Source organism: Neodiprion pinetum, chromosome 3 (genome assembly GCF_021155775.2).
Source record: "Neodiprion pinetum isolate iyNeoPine1 chromosome 3, iyNeoPine1.2, whole genome shotgun sequence".
NCBI classification, from domain to species: domain Eukaryota; kingdom Metazoa; phylum Arthropoda; class Insecta; order Hymenoptera; family Diprionidae; genus Neodiprion; species Neodiprion pinetum.
Window position 1 is genome coordinate 5393530 of NC_060234.1, and position 23677 is coordinate 5417206.

The 23677-nt window shown below is 38.7% G+C and overlaps 1 protein-coding gene across 1 annotated transcript in view; it reads right to left on the reverse strand.

Moving 5' to 3' along the window:
- chinmo (Chronologically inappropriate morphogenesis) overlaps positions 1 to 23677 on the reverse strand; it is a 90087-nt gene that overhangs the window by 40144 nt on the left and 26266 nt on the right. The gene's annotated exons all lie outside the window — the stretch shown is intronic.

Genomic DNA, 23677 nt, shown 5'->3' on the forward strand with positions numbered 1-23677 from the left:
TCCCATATCGATGTGAGGAAAATTTTCTTTTACAAATTTCACGATCTTCAGATTTTTTTTTTTGTTTTTTTTCCCAAATTTTTATTCAATACCTTTTCACTCGGCTATCAAGTTCCGACATTTCAGTGAAAAATTATCGCCTGTTCAAACTGTTTTTCCGGCTTGTATACATCACCTTTCTACGAGCGCAACGATATTCGAAGCCAAGAACAAGAAAACGTGTGACAAAACTCAACGCAGAGTGACAATTAATTCAACAAGACCGCATCGCCTCCGTTTCGTACCGGTTTTCTCAAAATACCCCGCAATATGACGACGTTGCATGCGAGGATCATGCGATCCGGTGAATGGATACGGTAAGACAAATATCCTCTCTGACGTGAACGGGACGGACGGCTTCGTTCCTACGCGTATAACATCGTACAATAATAACAACAATATGCGAAGCAGATGTGCATGAAATTTTGAATACGCGTAAGTCACACACACGCGTGTAACTCACGTATACGTAACGCGTAAGAGTTCCATGTATGTACGTATAATATTACTTTGCTTTCGATAAAAATCTCTAAACTCGACTCGATCCCGTGTAACGTACATTGTATCCAACCTTACGTATCCAGCCTTTAACCATCAACAAATAACAGAATGCGCCACTCGAGTTCAAAGTACCAAAAGGGTTGGCTGCCCAACGACTAATTAGAAGTGTACAGTCATCCGATTAACATATTTACCACATTTTTAGGTAATCCCCATCCCATCGTTTCTTTCTTTTCCTTTTCTATCCTTTTTTTTTTTTTCCACGTCCACTCTTGTCTTTTCCCCTTTCGTTCTTTTACTTTTTTTTTCTCTCATCACTCCGCCGCCAGTTTTTAGTTTTCTCGCAACGCGCAACACGACGCAAGTAAATTTATGTATTACTGTTGTTGTTGTTGTTGTTGTTGTTGTTGTTATTATTATTGTTATTAATACACAGGTATCGTTGGTTCGAATTTTTGCTTCTCTTCTTTTTCCTTCTCATTCTCTTGTTTTATTTTTTATTTCTTTATTTTATTTTATTTTTTTTTTTTTTCAACTCCAGTCCTCCACCCGTATCTTCTAGTTTTATAAATTACATCCGTTGCGGTTGGTGTAATAGATACTCGATTACAGGAGGCCACGTGCACGATGCCGCCGATGTCTTACATAAGCCGGTAGGAAACCCGTTGCTTCACTAATAAGCTGTTCATACAACGCATTCACGCAAGTACGAATTAGAGTAATTACACGAGTAAGACTTGACTTTTTACGCCAGCGTCGAAACTGAGTATCGAACGAATTATCGATTCACTTTCGCTGTCGTTTGTTTCTTTTTTTTTTTATTTTTTTATTGTTTTTTTTTTATTTTCAAAGCTTCATCTTTTTTTACACATCAATATTTCTGCACAGGTTTAGCAAATAATAATTGACAATTCCGTTTTCTTTTCTTTTCTTTCAACAAAACTGTTTCAGTAATACATCGTTAATTAATCGTCATTAATAACATACCGATGATAAATTTGAATCAACATGACGCAGAGATAATACATAATCTTTCGTTGCTTTATCTCCACTATTATTAACCTCTTTATTTTCATTTCTATTCGTAAACACTGAGAAAAAAAAAATTTCATTCGTTACAGTAACTAGAAAAATTCAGTAAAACAGGAGTCGTTGAAAATACTGTTTGAATATTGTTGTTCATTACGAAAAACGAGGCACGCGTAACAATTTTGCGCTATCGTCGATCCTTTTTTGCTAATTGCAACGAAAAATCAGTTTCTGAGGTTTACTCTACTTTTTTAATTAAATAAGGCAATAGTTACAAGAAAATTTAGCAACAATGATCGTGATGAGAAAGAATAGCAACGGATACCAGACTTTCCGGTAACAGCTAGAAAACTAATTTTCATTTTCTACCTAGAACTATATTTTTCGATCGTCGTAAAAAATGAAAATAGTCAAGGACGGATCGGTAACCGATAATAAAAACTTCTCTCAGTGTTGAAAACGAGGTGCAAATGGGAGTTTCAGAGCCCGAAATCAATCCGCAAAACTTCCGCGTTGGCTATATAAATATACATGTGTGCGCGTGTGTGTGAATTTATGTATATACCGTAAATTACACACACAACGCGTAATTACCATGCGGGTAAGGAATACACAATTTGCCCCCCTCCGAAATTCCACCTGCTGCAACGAGGCTCACTTCCTGTCGATTCATGCACCTGGCATTACACGCGTATATACGAGTACAGATGTTGCACACACACGCACACACATCTATAGACTAATGCGTAAATATACATCATACTTATCCGTAATACCGCGTACCTACTTTCTTTAGGGTCTTCCTCAGAGAACTCGGGTCGAAAGTTTATAATATCAACGAGCCGCATCGAACCGACAAACTTGTAAGTCTGTACAATGATAGGTGTACGTATACACATTGCATAAAGAGGGCTTTGACCATGAGTCATGTATAACTTTTTCTCACGGTTTTCATTATGGTTTCACAGCTTTTTTATACAACCTAGTCGACCAAACATTATTTCATTTGTTATGTTAACTAGAAAAAATTCAGTGAAAACATGCATCGTTGGTAAAAAAAAACTGTTTAAATATTGTCGAAATTACGAAAAACGAGATACGCCTAACCATTTTGCGCTATCGTCGATCCTTTTTTGGTAATCGCGACGCAAAATCAGCTTCCGAGGTTTACTCTACTTTTTTTAGTCAAACAAGGCCTTAACGTCAATTTATTCGTGCACGAGCATTAAATTTTCGCAACAGTTGCAAGAAGATATAGCAACGGCGATCGCAATGATAAAGAATAGTAACGGATGCCAGACATTCCGTTAACAGCTAGAAAACTAATTATCATTTTTTACCTAGAACTAAAAAATTTCTCTCAGTGCGTATAAAGCTCTTTCTCACGATATCATCCCGCGTGATTTTTCACGTTAATTTTTCCTTTCATCCTCCCTCCACCTAGATCGAAAGTCGCGCCGCGTTACTTCGCGTTGCGTCGAGAGCGTAAGTCACCGAATCGTGTCCCAGATATCCATCGAAGAGTGAGAATTAATCTCGGTTGGTCGGCTTATAAAACTCGATGCAGGACGCAGCTGCCCGTTGAAAAGATGTGCGCGGAAGTTGTTGTGACAGGCTGTTGTGTGCAACGAGAGCGAGAATTGAAGCCGTCGCATCGCACGCCGCTCGACTTTACTTCCTACATTTTTCTAACGCCCGACGAGCTTGCGGCTAAGAACCGCGGTCGGATTCTTGCGGCTTCCGGTTGAATTCACTCCGCGGAGCTGCGACGTCGAAACGAGGGAACGAGATTAATTCTTCTTCACAAGCAATAACCAAAGGCGCGTATTTTATTTCTTCGTTTCGTAACGGGATAATTAATCGAAATACGTGTACTTATTTACTCCAAGTACTGTTGTTCAACGGATTTATTAGAAGCTCACGGAGCTTTAAACGAGCTTTTAAATCTGTAACGATTGATCCATTGCCGATCAAATATGTATTCGTCAATCGATCGATTGATCGATCCAATTGTTTATATACAACAATTTCGATTAATCGGCTATACTCGAGAATAACTCACGAAACATCGATTGAAGAAAAGAATTGCATCAAACTTTAAAACAGTGATAAGTAAAGTCTCGAATGACGATAATTTTTCTCTTCCTACAAATTTCGAACAATGAATTAATTGCTTTTGAAAGCGTATTATTTCTTCTGGGAAGAAAAAAAAATATTATTCAGAAAATATAAGGATGCAAGGGGTACAAAATCGTCGTAATTGTATACCCGATGAAACATCGTGGAAATTCCAAAATTCTTATCAAACATACAAAGACAACCGTAACATCGAAAAGAACTGCAGTAGTTCATACACATATAGCGCGATATTAAAATTCTAGAAAATTTTCAACCGTAGTTTAAAAATAAAACCTAGCTGGTCGTTATATACCCACTCCGCTATATAGCTCGATCATTCCGGTAATTTACCGCTGCGCTGGTCGAGTCACGAACCTTGTTCGTGCGAAATCCTGCACGTATATATATATATATATATATATGTGTGTGTGTGTTTTACATATGTTTAAGCATGAGCTTGGTTGCAGATAGGAGAACGCATCGTATAGATATCGTTGTATAATTCGCGGTGCAATCCGCGTGGCAACAGAAACCGGAAATGACTAGCGTCGCATTCTCGCCGCAACGTTTCAGCGACACTTGACATAATAAAAATTTCACACGTCAACCAGTGAGGATAGTATTCAGTGGTTCAAGTGACGAGAATGCAATGACGATGAATTTGAATATTTCAAGAAAAACAAAGGATAAAAAAAAAAAAAAAAATACAAAAATGGCCTCAAACAATATTTGAAATTGCATCGCGGAAGAAATCCTCTGAAACGCTTGTAATAACCGCTCCGAGTTCAGCGATCGTTCACTTATAAATATGAATATATGTAACGCTATACATAGAAGTTATCTTGTGTACATATGTACACATAAATTTATGTATATATACATGTATATATATATGTATATGCATATATCGTCACTCCCGGCGCACGCGAAGTATCTTGGCCCCGATCGCATGTGTATTTTTGCAAAGCGAGTTATTTCTGTAAAAGAAGAGAACAGGGAAAGAAGAAGAGAGAAAAAAAAAAAAAAAAACAAAATACGAAAGAGAAAGATAAAAAGAACATGTAACAAGTGGAAGAAGGAGAAGAAGACGAGAATACGAACACCGGGAGGGGTATGAAAAGAGACGAAAAGACGTGACGCAACGCGGGAATAACCGCGCGCGCATCGCCCGCGCAAAACCTCGAATGCTCGCTATTTTCGTAAATGCACGACGCGATTAAACTCACGAAACACACGCACACGGTCTTCTGAAATATCAATTTGCTACACCTAACGCACGTACGCATTTTTTCAACGACATTTTTATTTTTCATTAATTTTCTTAACGAATAACGGTAGTGCTGGAACGAACAGTTTTGAACCCGCAATTTTTATTTTTTATTTTTTCTCAGTTTTCTCAACGAATATCGATACACACAGAATTGTTATTCTAAAACGTTCGCTCGTTCTTAGTTCGTCGGAGATTGTATTATCTACTTGAAATAAAGAAAAAAAAAAAATAATCGTTACCGAGTTGAACACACTTCGTTATACGCTGCAACGAAAAATTGACCAAAAGTGGCCAGTCTCGATTACTATGGTACAATTTTTGTAGTCAATTCAGAACATGAACGTCGGATACGTGTTAGATGTATATCAAAAAATTATTCCACAGAAGGCCGAACGGCGTGTTTTTTTTTTTTTGAAAATGTGCAAAGAAAAAACAAACAAGAAAAAAAAAAAAACGATCGCGACAATACGGCGCGTGCATCGAGTCTGTACCTAAATGTAATTTAGCATTGGTATATATTTTTAAATATTCCTGACACGTTGTGATTCGTGCGTGCGCGCCTGTGTGTGTGTGTGTGTGTTTGTAAATACGAAACCGCGATGCCGGCGAACACACGGACATGAGCGCGCGGTATTTGGCGATCGCTGCGCCGAAGTTGCGCGCGCAGATTAGCGAGCGAGCGAGCGAATCCTGCAATGCGAACTTAGAAGCTCGAAACCGCCAATCGCCCACATTGGGTCATTGGCCCGAACCGGGAGGCGCAGCGCAGCGCGCTCCTGGCGTCTTGGCTCTTCTGCACCCCTCCCCGCCCCTCGCCCCGCCGCTTTTTGCGCACGCCCTAGTTCGCCGTGTGCGTTTTCCGCTCCACGCGTGCGGCGCACAGTCGTGCACCTCTACATGCGTGCCGCTTCTGCTACGCACACTGCAGATACGATACCAGTTCTGCGTTCCTCCTTCTTTGTGTTCGGAAGCAACTCTCTTTGCCCCGCCAAACTCCGCGGCCCCTTGAAGACAAAACTTTGCTTATTCTACCGCCTCGACGCAGCCTGCCTGCCTGCGTCACACACGCCTCGATATCTAAACCCGCCGCGCGCCAATAGCACAGATTTAAGAACAAGGAAACCGCTCGCAACTCGGCCAAATTCCTCGGCCCGGATCTGTTTCGAATTCGGGATTTTTTCTTTCTTTTTTTTTTTTTGTTTTTTTCTTTTTTTTTTTTTTTGCACGTATATTTCGACTACTGTCTCTTCAAACCGAACGGCATCGCAGCAGTACGGAAAAATATCTGATATTGCAACAGTCTTCACCCGCCCATTTCGCGATACTCATTTTTTTCAACTACAATTGCGCGCCAAATGCGTCACACTTCCGGACGATGTTCATATATTCGATGCAGTCAGGATTTTTATGGTTATATTTTAGAGATTTCTTAGATTTCCGGTCAATTGCCTAAATTTTTGATATCCCGTTTCAGCCATTTTCAACTATTCTTAGTTTTTTCGGAGCTCAACACGCTTTTCGAATATCACGCAGCTTAGCACTCTTCGAATTTGCAACATTGTCAAGGAGTTTTTGCACATTTTTCACAAGCTTAAAGCTTTTGTTCGTACAGATAAATTTTCGATACTTCTTATATCGGTATAATTTAAATTATTCACGCTTGCGCACCGAGAATAGAATATCTTTAATCATACAGCAACATTGAAAAGATAACCTCGTTTCAGTACGAATGTATCGCGTAATTTCAAGATTACCTTGAATTTACAAAACCGACTTCCAAATTTCTTCAAGAAATTCCACGAGAGTTTCAATCTTCCCGCCAATCTTCGCAACGCCACTACATAACGATAGGATTTCGAGGTTAACCGGAGGCACCGCAACCGATTGACAGATGCCGCCAAGGCTTTTCCATCGTAACGTTTTATTTTATTTTTATGTCAAATTTATTTCCCTCGTTCTTTTTTTTTTTTTTTTGGTTTCTTTTTCCAGTCAGCATTAATACATTATAAATCGAGCCATTTCGAGAGCGCGGGAACTCCATAATATCGCATCCACATTCATACATACATTATATACATATATATATGTATAATCGAACCGATGGATCAGGAGCTAGCGCCTTTGGGTAAATGGTGTAGATAGATACGTACATGACATAGGTATAAAGATACACGTGTACAATCTGCACGTAGTTGTGTGAACGTGCGTTTCTCACTCGTCGCACTCGCGTTAAAATATATCCGCGGGACGTTCTGCGAGTGTAACACACACACACATACACACACACACACACAATGAAAATGGCACACGTGCAGGGTTTATAAATTTATGTGTGCGAAAAATTTCAAAGAAAACAGCTTACGCAAGAGTGCAGTGCACTCTCCCCACCGTCTATTCATATCTTCAAGGCTAACGTAGGTCGGTGTCGCGGGGGATTCGCCTCGGGTTCGAGAGTGAGATAGGTAGAGCGGCTGCGCGGAGGCGCGTGCGCGCGAGAGAAGGAGAGAGATAGAGTGATAGAGCGAGCGAGGGGTCCGCGCGTTTCGCGCGCTACTAACGCGCTCCGCTAAACGCGACGTGCGTTGTGTGCGCTGCGCGTGTGTACAGGCGGTTCTACCGTCTACTAGCGATCGGCGCGACGTGTAGAAAAGGCACGGTGTGCGTGCATGCGTGTAATGCGCACCTATACACTTCGCGAAGCGAGTGTGCGGGAAGGCTGGAATCCTTACAGTTGCCTCGTTACATAATTTCAAGGCAAAGAGCAGTAAACGACCGACGACGCTTTGCCGGCTCCTGCACGTGGAGCGGCAGCGGCAGCAGCAGCAGCAGCAGCAGAAACAGCAGCAACAGCAGCACCCGCCCCCTCTGCCATCCGAGTGTATCCGTAACTCGTGGTTTTTCTCCTCCCACGTCTCGCTATATCTATTGTCTATCTATATATCTGTCTATCTGTACGTCTATCCATCTTTCTCGATTGTTCGTTATTTGCAAACAATGAAGACTTTGCGTACTTTATACGTATAATACGTACATTGCAAAAATGATCAGCAGCTGGTTACATGTATACCTTACATATGTATTGTACCTACTAACTTTATGCACCGAATCATTAATGAAGAAATAATTCATAAGGTAGAATCCGAAGACTAAACGACAGCTCTGATTATTTTCTTTCAAACGCGTCGTGCATCGACATTGTGATAGAAAATTTGTAAACATTTCTCATACTTAATATTAAATACTACACTTTTAAGCCAGTTTGTCTTTAATTTTAATCTCGATATTTTTATCAGGCATCGTATTTCTATTCTTGTCATTATTGCGCATAAATGTGTAATTCGCAATTTTTTTTTTTTTTTTTTTTTATACTCTTCGCCTTGTACAGTTTCTAATTCATTCTCATTTCCCTACTGCAATTTTTATTTTTACACGAATACTTTTCCCCTGTATTCAAAAAAAAAAAAAAACACGTGCCAACAAACCCTTTTCGCAAATTTCTCACATAGTTGCAACTCTATCAATTAAACCGAATCATTATTATTATTTTTCAATCAAAAAAAAAGAAAAAAGAAATGTACAAATGTTGGAAAATCACGACTATATCAGGTGAACGATTGAAATAACCGAAGTAGAACATCAAAGAGAAAACAGGGAGAGAGAGAGAGGAAATATATATATATATATATATATATATATATATATATATATATATATATATATATATATATATATATGTGTGTGGAGCAGAAAAATAGCGAGATAAAATAAAATCGCAACGAGTAGAGCACATCCATATACATAATTTGTCGAATGTGTGTATGGTATGCATATATTGTACATGTTTATACCTGTGTAGGTGATATGAGTAGGTATGCATAAAAATATAACTGTTACACAATAATGTTTATGAATGGCTTACATTTATTATATATTATGCCTATATACGGTATGTTTGCGAATCCCGCTGCGTATCTTCCCGTATTCGTTTCTTGCTGCAGCCGTTTCTTATTGTTTTAAATTTGTTTTTTTTTTTCGCATTTTGTAAGTATAATTCGTTACACGCTTTGCTCATCGCTATCTTGCTATACTTGAACTTTTTATTTGTTTGTTTATTTTTCAATTATTCGCGGCGTACGTTAAATTCGTGATTGCAGACGCACGCTGCGGTTGTTCGATTGAATTCTTGAACGAGAATCGAAAAAACTTTGTAAACTTATTATACAACTGTAATACATAACGGAAAAAGTAATTAGACAGGTTAAGATTGAGAAAAGATTTAACATTTTTTCGCGCAATTTTTTATTGAACTTCAATTCGAACAATCTTTGATTAACTTTTCTCCGTCACGTTCTACATACAAATATTCTAAGGTTATTAATTCTTTGACAAAAAGAAAATTACACTATCGAATGTTTTTCATCGACTCGTTATTTAATTACGCTCCCGTATTCGATCAGCTGTGATAAATTTAATTTATTTATTTTAAGTCAAAATATTGATTCGATCGATGAAAGGTAATTTTTTCTGCGTGGAATAGCAACTTTTCTTTTTTCCTTCATCTTGATTCCTTCGTTGATTTATTAATCATGTAATTACGATTCCCAATTTCGTTGCAGATTTTCACGCGTTATTTCATCGACTTTCTACTATTTTCCTCCAAGTGAATAAAAGCGTTCCCTTTCGCGATAGCCGCAGACCGGAAACGCCGGACGACGTACCAAATAATTACGCTCACAATCAGTTCTCTGCAACAGAAACAGCAGCAGCTGCTGCTGCGGCCTTGCCATCGGAGCATTAACCGGTTCTATATTTCTGTGACGGGTGTAAGGATGTCAAAAACGGTGCAAAATTCCGAAATTAATAGTCAAATTGCTAGTTGTTAATAAAAAATTTAACATTATTATTTATACATAAATATCTTGTATAAAAAATAATCTCAACTTGCCAAGTATTTGAATAAACGTGTTACACGTAATACAGAGGTATGTGTTGGAAAGTGGGGAGAAAAAAAAAAATCCAAATGAATAATTGGGTAAAATAAATTAAAAAAAAAAAAAAAGAAAAGAAAAAAAACCAGAATCTCAACGCCATTACAGCGTAATAAAAAAGTCGTTATCTTTTTGCACAATTATTATATTTATGCGGCGTATGTGACACGTGTCTTCAAATGTATATCTAAATGTGTGAATGCAACGACACACGGAATACTCGTAAAGCGTCTTGGACGACTTTTATCACCTCGGTGGCACGTGTAGTTTAAAAATGTGCAAGCCTAATCTACATACCTGCCTACATTGTATGTATGTCGATTTCGATCACATTTTTCACCGACGGTATTTAATACCCAAGCTCTCGTTATCAACGATCTCGACTCCGTCTTATCAGACAGACTAATGATTCATGTTTACATTTTCAATACCGTTCCCTGATCATTCACTATTTTTTTTTTTTTTTTATTTGCTTTATTTATTTTTTTTTTTTCTCTTCTTTTACAACGTGTCTTTATTTCTGCTCCCATTAAATGTTTTCCTGTATATGACATACATTTTATCACAGACTCGACGCGATTCCGATGCAAAAGGCTGAAATTTGTATTCTGTTTTCTCTCGATCAGACGCGATTAAAAAAAAAAAAAAATTTCTACTCTTTATCCGTTACGTATAAACGACCGCGTTAAATTATTCGTTGAAGACTTGATTAACAAAAGGCCAGTGTGTCACACACACACACACACACGCACACATGTTGTTCCCGCTAATTTACAATTTTCAGATACGAACGACCGATATAATAATATGTTATACGCGAACTGTAATATACGTCTATATAGATGTACCTGTCAGAAAGAAACGTAAATGGCATAAAGGAAGGCAAGAAATAAGAAGGAAGGAACGAAGGAAAAAGTATGGACGAAATATTGAATAAATGATTCGTCATTTTTTCGATTTCTTTGAGAAAGTTGGCCAAATAATTTTTTCAAATATTTGAAAATAAATAACGGATAATGTTCTAGGAACGAAAAAAAAAAAAAAAAAAAAAAAAACGAAAGTAGAATAATTAATCAGGAACAGAATTATACGACAGGATCAATGTGATACGTATACGGGACAAAAAATAATTTCAATGCAAATTAAAAAATCAAAAATCAGAAAAAAAAAAAAAAAACTGTTCTAAAAATTGGTCGACTTCGAGATGCTAAGCGATAAAAAGACTGGAACAAATGAGGAAAAAAAAAATAAATAACAAAGAATCAAGACGTTACGTAGCGTTCCAATTATACATTGTCAATGCCACATAGAATTGCGATAGACGTGCAAATTCCTGGCAACAATGTATTACATCGAATCGGCATCTTATCGACGTGTGCATCTGCCATTAGTATACAATAGGAAGATATCCGCATGTGGCAAACAAGTATAGCTATATGTAATCACAAGACCATTTCATAGACGAATATTAGTGAATGATTAGGCTCTGTGAGATTAGGAAAGCAAAACAAGTCCTCGCGGTGGCGAATGATACATCATAATTCCGTGGCCCCGAAGCTTTTTGCTCGATGTGTGGAAAAAGTCTCGAAGCTGTAGGTAAGCACGTATGTATGAGGGGGGAAAAGGAGGGGTAAGAGAATATCAGACAAGCACCGCACGTGTGCCTCGATACATTGTATGCGATGGTTGTCGACGATCGACCTTTGATTCCTTAATTGTACGAGCCTAAAAAGTCCGCATCGTACGATTCCGTCTCACTCGCACACTGTGCAAGAAAACATATAACGCGCGAGAGATATTCGCGAGCTGACTACAGCTCGTGTCAATATCCGAGCTACTCGCTTCGCCACTCCGCTGAGTCTTATCGTCGCAGATAAAGCGTATATAACCCTGTTACAATCGAATTATACATCACTGGGCAGGAATTCCAAATCGTCACTCATTCCACGTGTTTGCAGTTGTAACCTCAACCGTTGCTGATATTATTTTTTCTGTTAATATTTTAGCGAGAAATTCGCAGTATCAGTTTCGAGGTGTTACATGAATGTTAATTTTTACATGATTTTTTGAGGAAAACCGATGTTGCTGATCAGCTGTACGGAATTGCGGTACTTTGATAAATCGTTCGGATGTTGACAATCCGCGAGTGATATCTCGATTGTTGCAAAATCGCGACTTTACCGTATCTTGCCATCGCCAACTTCGACACGAAAAAACTTCCGGTGATTTTCGATCGACGGAAGTGAACTTATGGCTGAAATAAAACTCCAGGTGAACGAATCACGGCCATATTTGTACCGCCACCTGAAATTTCGAACCAATCATCTTTTCTTCTCTGTATCTCACGAATGCGTAACAGACAACGTTGACAACGAGTACGGTTCTCGATTAGTCGAACAGTGTTCAACGAAGAATCTTATAGTTCCCAAAAGTTTATTAAAGTTTAGCGATGTTGGAACGATTGACCGCGTTCCGCGTTCCTGGAATCAAGACCGAAAACTCGGTTATATAATTCAGGGTGATTTCCTACGTCGGAATCCAAGAACCGGTTAAACGAGAGGGTCGATGACGGGAACGGATTTTAAAATCGGGCATAGGAACAGTCGGCCCGCGTTAAATTCAAGGTTGCAGCCATGAGAATTGGCGGTGTGTCCTATCGTATATATATATAGGGGGTCCGCATAATGGGCCTGGAAGATGCAGGTTGAACGACCCACCACCACCACTCGTCGTATACGTTTGGAGGATGGATGCGCGGATGGATTCGACACACACAGCGATTCTGGAGCAAGGGGTAATGGCCGGCATCCTGTTGCATCACGGAGAGCAGAGCGAAGCGAGTCGGCCATGGCGGCGATCGAAATCGTACTTACGGTCAAAGTCGGGTGATGGCGAAGGGGGCGAAGGGGGGTGGGGGGGGCGAACCGCACTGGCAATGCACGAACCGCGTGCCCCACGGTGGATGGAGTGGAAGCCTTGACTCCAGGAAGTGTACTTTGCCTGCTCCAACCGCCGAGTGCGTTCACTTCGCTCAACGGATCGACTATTGCGTGGCACATAACCAAGCCCAAGGTCTCTCTGACCGAGAGAGAGAGAGAGAGAGAGAGAGAGAGAGAGAGAGAGAGAGAGAGAGAGAGAGAGAGAGAGAGAGAGAGAGAGAAGGAGGGAGTGCGAGAAGGAGAAAGAGAAAGAGAGAGAGAGAGAGAGAGAGAGAGAGAGAGAGAGAGAAGCACGGGGCACACAGAGTGCGCTGCACTCTCCATCGATCATCTCCGCTTCGCGTCCGTAGTTCCTTCCTACCTCTTTCTCTCTCTCTCTCTCTCTCTTCTGCACCTTGTACCATTATCCGCGGTTAACCCACGACACGGAAAAACGCGACGATGCACATTCAGTGGATTATTCCTCTGATTGTCCTTGTTCGATGTGCTGCACAGAGATGACTCTCCGACGCTCTTGTTTCACACATCACGTGTCCAAGAGTTCATGGTCGAATTCATACATACATCAACAAAGATTTGACGTCCACTCGAGTGTAGGAGGTTTATATCTATGGAACTAGTGTCGTTCACGGTTTATACCGTCGACAAAGGCTCGTGTTGTTTTCAAGGTCGAGTCAAAAGACCCGTGTGAAAATTGCACCAGACCAAGAACGGACCGTTCATACGGCACTTGTCCACTTCGAGTTTTCGCAAAGTACCGAGAAGCACACCCATCACCTTATCGATCAAAGGTGTGTGTACAGCATTCCTGAAATGGCAATAAGAGGATCAAGGACATTGGGATTAAACATATGGGAATTGAAGCTGTCCGTTCAGTAATAGCTGCAGCTAAAACCGCACGATGCGATATGGTTGTAACGACGAAGGCGAGCCAACGAGCCCAAAGAGATCGGTTCGGTCAGATTGGCGAACGTGACTAAATACATTGTGGCAAACGCTTTTGTACGTGTATAAGGGTATGCGAACCTGAAATAAATTACGCGAGATTTTTTCTCTTTCGTTTATTTTTTCCGTGAGCTATTATTATCCAATGCACGATGACGCCGATATGCGGCGATGCTTCTCGACGAGTGTTCGTCGAAATCATGGTTCTGCAGTATGTGCACGCGGCGTTGTGACGCCGAGAAAAAGAAAGGACGAGGAAGCGAGATCGAACTAAGCCGAAACCTGGGAAAAAGAAAGAGAAGGAGAGAGATAGAGAGAGAGAGGTAGATAGAACCGAGAGGAAAAATTTGCCCGACATCGTTTCTCGGTTCGCTGTTTTTCGCCAGACTTCTCGTGCAGACATTGGCCGTTGGCCACCCATTGCCAGGGGTCATTGAAACGCGTTTTAACTGCTGCACGATATCGCAACGCGTGTTGGCAACGTTGCGGTCGCTCACAGTTCGCCGTCTCTCTCTCTCTCTCTCTCTCTCTCTCTCTCTCTCTCTCTCTCTCTCTCTCTCTCTCTCTCTCTCTCTCTCTCTCTCTCTCTCTCTCTCTCTCTCTCTCTCTCTCTCTCTCTCTCTCTCTCTATCTCTCTTTCTCTCTCTCCCGCGTCCGTCATGCCTATATTTATGCACGCGGTTATGAATCAGCTTATTACATGCAAAACAGCGATTATGGTCGATTGCAAAATAGCCAGTTTTTTTTTCCCGGTCCCTCTCTCATTCCTTCCCGCGATTCTCGTTACGTTACAACACCGCGATGCAGATACTTTGTCACACGTGTGTAGAAATAACAAGCGTCGTACGATTCTCTCGTTTTATAAACCAACGAACTATAAACGAAACTTTGTCGAACGAACGATTTTTCGAATAATTCCAATGTATGGCGGTGCTTGAGAAATTGCCAATTCAAAATTATAACTGGAATCGAGTTAGCCGGAAAGAGAAGTGACTCGAGTCTAAAACTGCAACGTCGTTTTACAGAAACGGAGATGTATGAATCAGATCCATGTAGAAACGCCTCTCTGCTCGTTCGTCGTCATTGGTAGCTATATATGGCCAATCTCTGGAATCTACGACTCTTTAACTTTTGCAACCGAGAGCGTGAATGGCAAGAGAATTATTTCGATCGGATCTATTCAGGAATTGCTACAAAAGGGGATTTTTTTTTTTTTTTTATTATTTTTATTTGTCCTGCACCATATATACTTTCGGTTTCATCGTCGTTAGCGTTCCTCAACATCATCGGGGGGGGGGGGGGGGACGGACTCGTGACTAGCAAAAAGCTCTGCGGTTTTATCCGTCGATCCCGAATTGAACTTGCATCAAAAAACCAAAAAAAAAAAACAACGCAATTCTACCGCCACGTATCGGATCTTACATGTGGAAGTTGAAAGGCCACAATGTAGGATCACTTCAACCGATGACCCAGATTCGAGTGTGAGACCATTTCATCAACGTGGACTGAAAAGTTCTTTCCCGAGACAGTCAACGAACCACATAAAATGGGACCTGATCGATTTTCGACTATCGGCCAAACTGCACTATCGAAGAATATATGTAGGTAATACAGAGGTGGAAAACTCGTATCTTGGATCGATAATGGTATCTAGATTGATTTACATAGAAACAATCGACCAGAAATCAATCGAGTCTGTATCATGAATATAAGCGGAATGTCGAAGCTTGAAGCTAATTTTGATTTTATTGAAAAACATTGTGTAATTAAGTAGGTTAAAGTGTTTCGAAAGTGTGAATATATGTAACGTTGACGAAAATACCATGTGACTGTGATAAGAGTAAATAAAGAAAACCCCTTCCGTTATCAATTTTATAACGAACTCCATGATTGAAAAAAATTACAAGTCGCGAGCCCTGATTCGAAAGGTCGCAAAAACGAAGATGGGGGGAAGAAAATCCGGACAAGCATGATTCCAACGATAAACCAACGAGCTTCCGTAGCCGATGTAATCAGTTGCAGCCTCGTCGGCAACACGATGAACTCAATTTAGAATCAGGTGCGTCAAGCGTGTGTGCGAAAGGTTGGTTCTCAGTCACGATGGCGTCTAAACGTCACACCATGAAGCTGTACAAGCCGCATCGTTGGTTCGTTGGAAATAAAAACGGCAAGGCGAGTGGCTCTGACCTAGTTAGATAATGCTATATCGGTGCTCCTCTGCTCGTTGCACCAGAAGCAGCAGAAGCAGAAGCAGCAGCAGCTGGGATGAGCATCGGCCCTTTTTTACTTTTTTTTTTTCTTCAGTCACACAGCGCACCATGCCGTGCCGCACACAAATCCAACGACCTAGATGCCCTACCAGTTTACATACGCATCGCATGCGCAAACCGCGCACTGGCAGAAGCCACGTCTATGCACGTGACCCATATTCTTAAAACTAGCATGTCGGTTGTCTCTCTCTTTCCGAGTCTGTTGCCTCTGCCGCTGCTCGTTGCACCGATCATGCACGTGATGCACGTGTAATGTGTGCAGCGTACTGCGGTTCGCTCAGAAATATATGTATATGTCAGGGTGTTTCAATAAAAAAGACGATTTTTTTCTTTTTCTTACGGTGTCAAAAAATTGATAGTATACCTAAAAATGAAAATTTTGGCGCCGATATGAGCTCTTAATGTTCATAGCAAGGTTTGCCTCTATCCATTTCTTTATTTTCCATTTAAGCAACAAGGGAACGATTTTTTTTTATCTTTGAAAGTTATGAAATTTTTATAACAAGTTGTTAATATTGTTTTTTATTATGAAGAATTAATTGTTCAATAAAATTTCTTATCATTTGGTTGAAAAAAAAACAAAAAAAAATTTGTTATAAAAGAGACCCAAAAATCATTTATGTGATATTTTTAACCTTTAGATTTACGTGTTTGTGCTTTTTGTGAGTCGAGTATTTAATTTAATTAATTAGCAAAAAAAGTTTACAGTCTAAGGTTAACAGAATTAAAGTAATTTTACATAAAAAATAATATAAATATGGCGTATGATATTTTTTTGTAGTTTTATTGGAAAATATTTCAAGTTTTTGATCAGTGTTATTTTTGATCGCCGATGTCTTTGAAACGGTTGATCTGAGGAACTTTGATCTTCAGACGTTTTTTGTAGAGCGTGAAATTTCCTACAAATCCGTTTTTTTCAGATTGTCGTTACGATGAACCGTTCCAAAGTAATAAAAATTCAAAAATAAAAAAAAAAATTTTCCCTCGTTATTTGAATGGAAAATAAAGAAATGGATAGAGGCAAACCTTACTATTGACATTAAGAGCTCATATTGGCGCCAAAATTTTTGTTTTTAGGTGTACTATCAATTTTTGGACACCATGAGAAAAAAAAAATTCGTCTTTTTTTTTTGAAACACCCTAATATATATGTATACATATATATATGTTGGGTTGAACGAAAGGAACTAACCTATCGAATCTATGGTCTTAAAGGGACCTATTTACTGAGAAAAAGATTCTGACGTGTGGAAAAATTTTTAGCTCAATTTTAAATGATGTCGCTGGCCATTTGAAATTTCTTATTTAAATATAACACGCGCGTTTTGAATTTTTTTTTTTCTCTCTTTAAAAATTTTGTAACTATTGAACCGTTTGAATTAAAAAAAAAATTTCCAAGCACATTCATGCAGGGCTTTAAATTAAATTCTCTCAGCGTTGAACGATATGTGTGTGTATATAATATTTTTCAACGCTTGTTGCACCGGATATTAAACGTGCATAGATGCGTAGAATCGTTGGTTATATATGTAGGTAGGTACTTGCGTAATCGCGCAGTGCAGTTACTACCTACTCTCATTGAATTGAATAACTCAGTATTCAATTGGCACACTGAGAAATATTTTGTTTGTTGTAGTAAGTAGGAAAAATTGAGTGAAACACGTATCGTTAAAAAAACTGTCTGAATATTGTTGGAATTACGAAAAACGAGGTACGCCTAAACATTTTGCGCTATCGTCGATACTTTTTTGGTTATTGCAACGCAAAATTAGTTTCTGAGGTTTACTCTACTTTTTTTAGTTAAACAAGGCTTTAACGTCAATTTATCGTTGCACGAGTATTAAATTTTCGCAACAGTTGCGAGAAAATATAGTTAACAGTGATCGTAACGATAAAGAATAGTAACGGATACTAAACTTTCCGTTAACAGATAGAAAACTAATTTTCATTTTCTACCTAGAACTATATTTTTCGATTGTGGTAAAGAATAAAAATAGTCAAGTACCGAGCGGTAACCGGAAATAAAAATTTATCTCAGTGCACGTACGCTTCTCAACTCGGATTTTCCATCTTGTGTACCATTTTTTTGTTGTTTGGAAAATTATAAGTTGAGTTCGTTCGTTCGATAAGACTTGTTTAATTAACGATTGGACAAGCGAGCTGGACGATTGTAAAAATAAGGTTTCTCGAAATTCAGTCATCGAGATCGTTTAAAAAAATATTCGTGATATTTTCAATCAACAATAAAACAAGTTGACACAAAGCATTGCTTTATGTATCTAATAATTTCATCTTTGTCACTTCAGTTATAATTCGCATATTTAAATGTACGAAAGTTGAAGCAATCTTTTTTTCTTCTCTTCCCCCGATCTGTAAAAAATTCTTACGGATATAAGATAGAAGAAAATCTACAAAGTTTCTATCATTTATTATTTACATATCAAATCGGTGCGCACGAAAAAAAGAATGAGACAACGTAAAAAAAAAAAAAAAAAAAAAAAAAAAAAGGGAAAACGATCGTACGCGGAGATAAGAAGACAAAGAAAATGAAATTGTTTAAACGTATGAAACGTAGGTAACTCAGAGTTATTGTTATTACTTTTTTGTACTTTTTGTTTTTCTTTGTCACGCGGTGAATTTGTTCGTATAAAATAAAACTCGGGTATGAAAATTGATGCTGAAGCAGAGACAAAGAGCGGAAATGAGAGGGGGAAAAACTGCGATTAACGATTAGAAGAGGAGCTTCTAAAAAGCGACGGCCTATAAGGTTCTAACGAATGTTCGACGCGAAAACTTTGGCCCTGAGATATCACGTGACCTATTCGCAACTGGTCGCACAGAGACCGATGCAGCATTGCCATATCGCGGTGTGAAAGCCTGTTCGCGATATCTTGTTCGTACTAACGTACCGCTGTGTGTATATTCGCTGAAGTTTACCACAGCGGCGCTAGAAGCTAGAAGCTAGATGCTAGAAGTTGGTAGAACGAGAAAAAAAAATCTATACGCATAAGTACTTTTTAGGTGTTAATCCGGAAACCTTGATTCTCGGGTTATAAATTCGCTGAATTACGCCGAATCGAATGCTGATGAATAATTTTCCAATCGAATCCCCGAAATCGGCGTAGAAAAAAAAAAAATTAAGTCAAACCGTTTCATTCGAAACCCCACAACTTGGTCGAAAGATATGTTTGTCAAAAGTTGTTGGGTACAAGATGGAAAAAAATTGATAAATAAATGAAGTCAAAAAAAGTATCCCACGTTCATCTTCGTATCTTCGAAAATAAGAGAGAAAAAGGCGAATGGAAAATTTATTTTCAAACAAAGTTGAATCGACTATCACTAAATCAATATGTAAGAAAAAATAAACCCGACATACAAACGAATTGAAAAAGAACCCTCCACCCCTATTTAAACGGTTTTTCGTTCTTTTCACCCTTATTTTCAAAGATACGAGGATGAACGTAGGATACTTTTTCTTACGATAATTTTGCCTTGTTTTTCACAGACATATTTTTTCATAAATTTTCACAGGTTTCGAATAGAACGGTTTTGACCCTCTGTTTGTTTGTTTTTTACGCGCGCCTCGTTTTTCGTAATTCCAACGATATTCAAACACTTTTTTTTTTTTACGATACCTGTTTTACCGAATTTTTCTAGGCACCGTAACAAATGAAATTTTTCTCAGTGTACAGAATCGACGAGTTCGGCGCAACATTGAAAGCGGCAAGGCGAGACGAGGAGATTCGGCTCGGAGAAGCCTTCGAATTTTCTAACACCGCAAACCTATGCGGATATGTGTATATACATATATATATATATACAATATATATATATACACGTACATACGTGCGAGTTTTCGAGGGCGTGCATTCACGCTGCGTACACACAGACACGCGCACGCGTGTTTAGCCGATATCACGGAGGACGCAAACTATCGCGCAGCGCAGCGCGACGCAACGCAACGCAACGCAACGCAGCGCAATACCGTGGCAAATAGTCGCCTTCACCATTCTCCGGCTTCTCGTTGGATATCTAACTGTAACCCAGACCTACTTTAATCCGATAGTCAGGCCACCCAGCCCACAGCTAGGAATCGCCGACTCTTAAGCGCAGCTATTTCACCAACGATTATTATTCATAGGCTGCGCAGCGGCGAGTCGAGTTTCTTTCTATAACGCTCCTGGATCAACGAGAGAGAGAGAGAGAGAGAGATGCGAGACCCTCGAACGGATTTTTACGATGGATGGAAAAATAGTTGCACCGATTGTTTTGCTTTATTTTCTATCGATCGTCGTCGTTTGTCGGGGAATTTTCAGGAAAAAAAGGGAAGCTTTCAAGTTTTGTTACTTATTTTTTTTTTTTTGGTTTTCATCGATATTCGTATCGACGTATTATAAATCATATTTATTGTTCTCAAGTATCACAATTTATTTCAAATCTCACCGACTACAAAAGTCTCGTAATTTGATTTAAGAAAATGTCAGGAAAAAGAACGTTTTGAGTTTCTTTTTTTCTTTCTATTCATATTCGTCGACGTATTGTAAGATGGATTTATTGTTAAAAATCTCACGGTTTGTTAGAATTTTTAAACGTGAAGAGAACGGAAAGAACGAGAATAAAATTCTCATATGCGGTGGGAAAAATTTGGCTCCGACTTTGGTATCGTTTGGCAATTCTAAGTCCTCGCAAAAAACTGCGAGACTTTCACTGACGGTAAAATTATTTAAAACATCGATCCGCTCGGGCGCAGTTTTGTCATTTATCTTTGAGGTTGTTTATTTTTGTGATAAGAATCTTGAACTTTTTTAAAAAGTTTTAACATGATTCAAAACGATATTGTGTTTAACTATTTTACAAATCACTGTCGGTTAATTATCAAGTATAATATCGTGTCTATATTCGAAAATGTAAATGCAAAGGAAAGTGAAATAAAGAATGACATGGTGATTTATTATTCCGTTGTGAATAAGTAAAATTTTCGTATTCCATATAATTGTGTCTTTGAATACGCGGTTGCATTATTTAGGTCACGCAAAATTGAAAGTGAGACGAAAGTGCAACGAAGAGAAAACTGTTCGCGCGGATTTAATTTTGGACTTTAAATTCCGACTGTCTTATATTCATTTTTATTTCATTCATATCCATTTGTTTACCGGTATTCGCTAAAGTTAGAAATGCCAACTTTGTCGTTGATAAGATTTTGAATTTTCACTCTTTCGATTGTTTTCGATTTACATAATTTTTTGGTTTTGATTTCACGTCGTTTACTTTTCTGTTTCCTTTTGTTTTAATACAAGGCCGAGCGATAAAGTTCAATGAAAAAATTTGAAGGCCCAAAGATTTGGAATTATCGGTACCGGATCACATATACGTTATAATTTAGCACCACAGATTTCAGCAAAACTATTCTTCTTCAGTTTTATACACGAAACATCGCATTTATAATCCAATCACTGAATTCCCGTAGTGGAAAGCACCATAAAAAAAAATATATTAACCAGCACCACTTGACGGTATATTTCTTGAGTAATCCTCGTTATCGAAGCGTTTGAATATCCTTGTAAGATGAAAAAGCTTTGTTCGATCGTTCACCCAACGTCGATAAGAGAAAAAAAAACCGATCTCCGTATAATTCACGACACGTTTGTTAGTTTATCGAAAATTTTTAAATCCCGAATAAACCGCGAAGCTAACGATAAATGGTTTCAAAAAATTTTCTTAATAAAAAACGAAACAATCTGAAATACAATTGCGTCAATATTGTACAGTGTAAAAGATGAAGTCGTCAAATTTTACCGATAACGATTAACGTACAATTATTCGATACACGTTATCACGATAACCGCGAATAGAATTGTTTTGAAAAAAGGATTACGGCGATATCGAAAAGTGATTTTTCGAAATACGACTCGCTGTTTCGGGTAAAATTTTTTATAAATCGCGACCCGCACGCGTCGAGAGCAAAAATGGTATTGCGAAGGCAGCGATGAGTTTGTGCAGGGCGTTCGTTCGTCGGAAGACCGAACCGTGCAAAATGCAATTTGCAACTGCACTCCCGGCTCTCGGAGTGGGGAAGTCAAGCCAACGATTCGCCAGACTGCAACTGCGAATCGGTGCATGCGTCGTCGTCGTCCTCGTAGTTTCGCAAAGTGGAAACGATTCGCGTGTGTGGAAACGGAGGAGGATCGAGTAGAACGAGTCGCGTTCAAGTCGGACATCGGCAGCGAATCGCGTTGAATAAAGTCGCCGTATCGAAACGTGTTTTTGGAAAAAAATTGCTAATTCGCACGTTTGCGAGTTTCACCGTAATTTGTAATTTTCTCAAGCCATTGCGCAATAAAAATATCATTTTATCGTTGAAAGTCATTCTCAAATTTTTTTACAATCATTTTTTACCCCGATGTTTTTTCATTTTGGCGAGGGGGGGGGGTTCGGATATTTTTTCGATACATATCAGGCGAGTGAATCCGCGGAACCAAACGAATTGAGATCACGGACAATGTTCGAGGAACGACAATCAAATAGATTGGACTGAATTGAGGATTTCTTTTCTCGAGGATGAGAACAAAAAAAATTTCCACAAGTTTTCTTCTTTTCACCGTATTGATGTTGAAAGTCGTGATGTTTGTCCAATTTTTGCGAATCGGAAGGATCCTCTCCTCTGATATCCGTTTTTGCGATTTTCATCGTTTATTTTTTGGCTTCCAATAATTTTTGCGGAAGAAACAAATTGAGATCATAGAACCAGGGTTCGAATATCGATACTCAAATCGATCGGAATGAATATTGTATAAGCGATTTTGTCTAGACGGTAAAAACAGAAATGTAGAATTTTGAATTCACGTGCTAATCGAGATTTCGATTTTTCGCGAATTTAAACAAATTTTCTTCGTTTTTTGTTTATCAATATCTAAATTCGTCTTGTCTGTATAATGTTTGCGATTCAGAACTTTTGGTTATACTCACGAATTTGTTACTAACAAATGATTATAAACTTTGTAAACATAATTTTGCGTAACATCCTTAGTTCTAAACAATAATAAATCATTTCGTTTCGTTCAAAACTTATTAAAAAGAAAAAAAAACAATGATTTCATCTCAAACGATTTGTTATTACGATGTGATGGTTTTGCTGTTCGAAAATAACAAAAAAAAAAAATTATCACCCGCAATAAAACCAGCAATTCACTGACCAATCAAGGAGAAATTGTTCGATATTGATTCTTTCACCGTGTTAAAAAGATATCATCGAATACAAATTTAAGTTCATCGACTTTACGCGGAAAATTTATTTGTTAATTAATAAATCACGTTTTAAGATTGTATCGAGTTTTTATACACTGAGAAAAATTTCATTCGTTACAGTAACTAGAAAAATTGAGTAAAACAGGTATCGTTAAAAAAAACTGTTTGAATATTGTTGGAATTACGAAAAGAGAGGTACGCCTAAACATTTTTCACCATCGTCGATCCTTTTTTGGTAATTGCTACGCAAAATCAGTTTCCGAGGTTTACTCTAATTTTTTAGTCAAACAAGGCCTTAACGTCAATTTATTCTTGCACGAGCATTAAATTTTC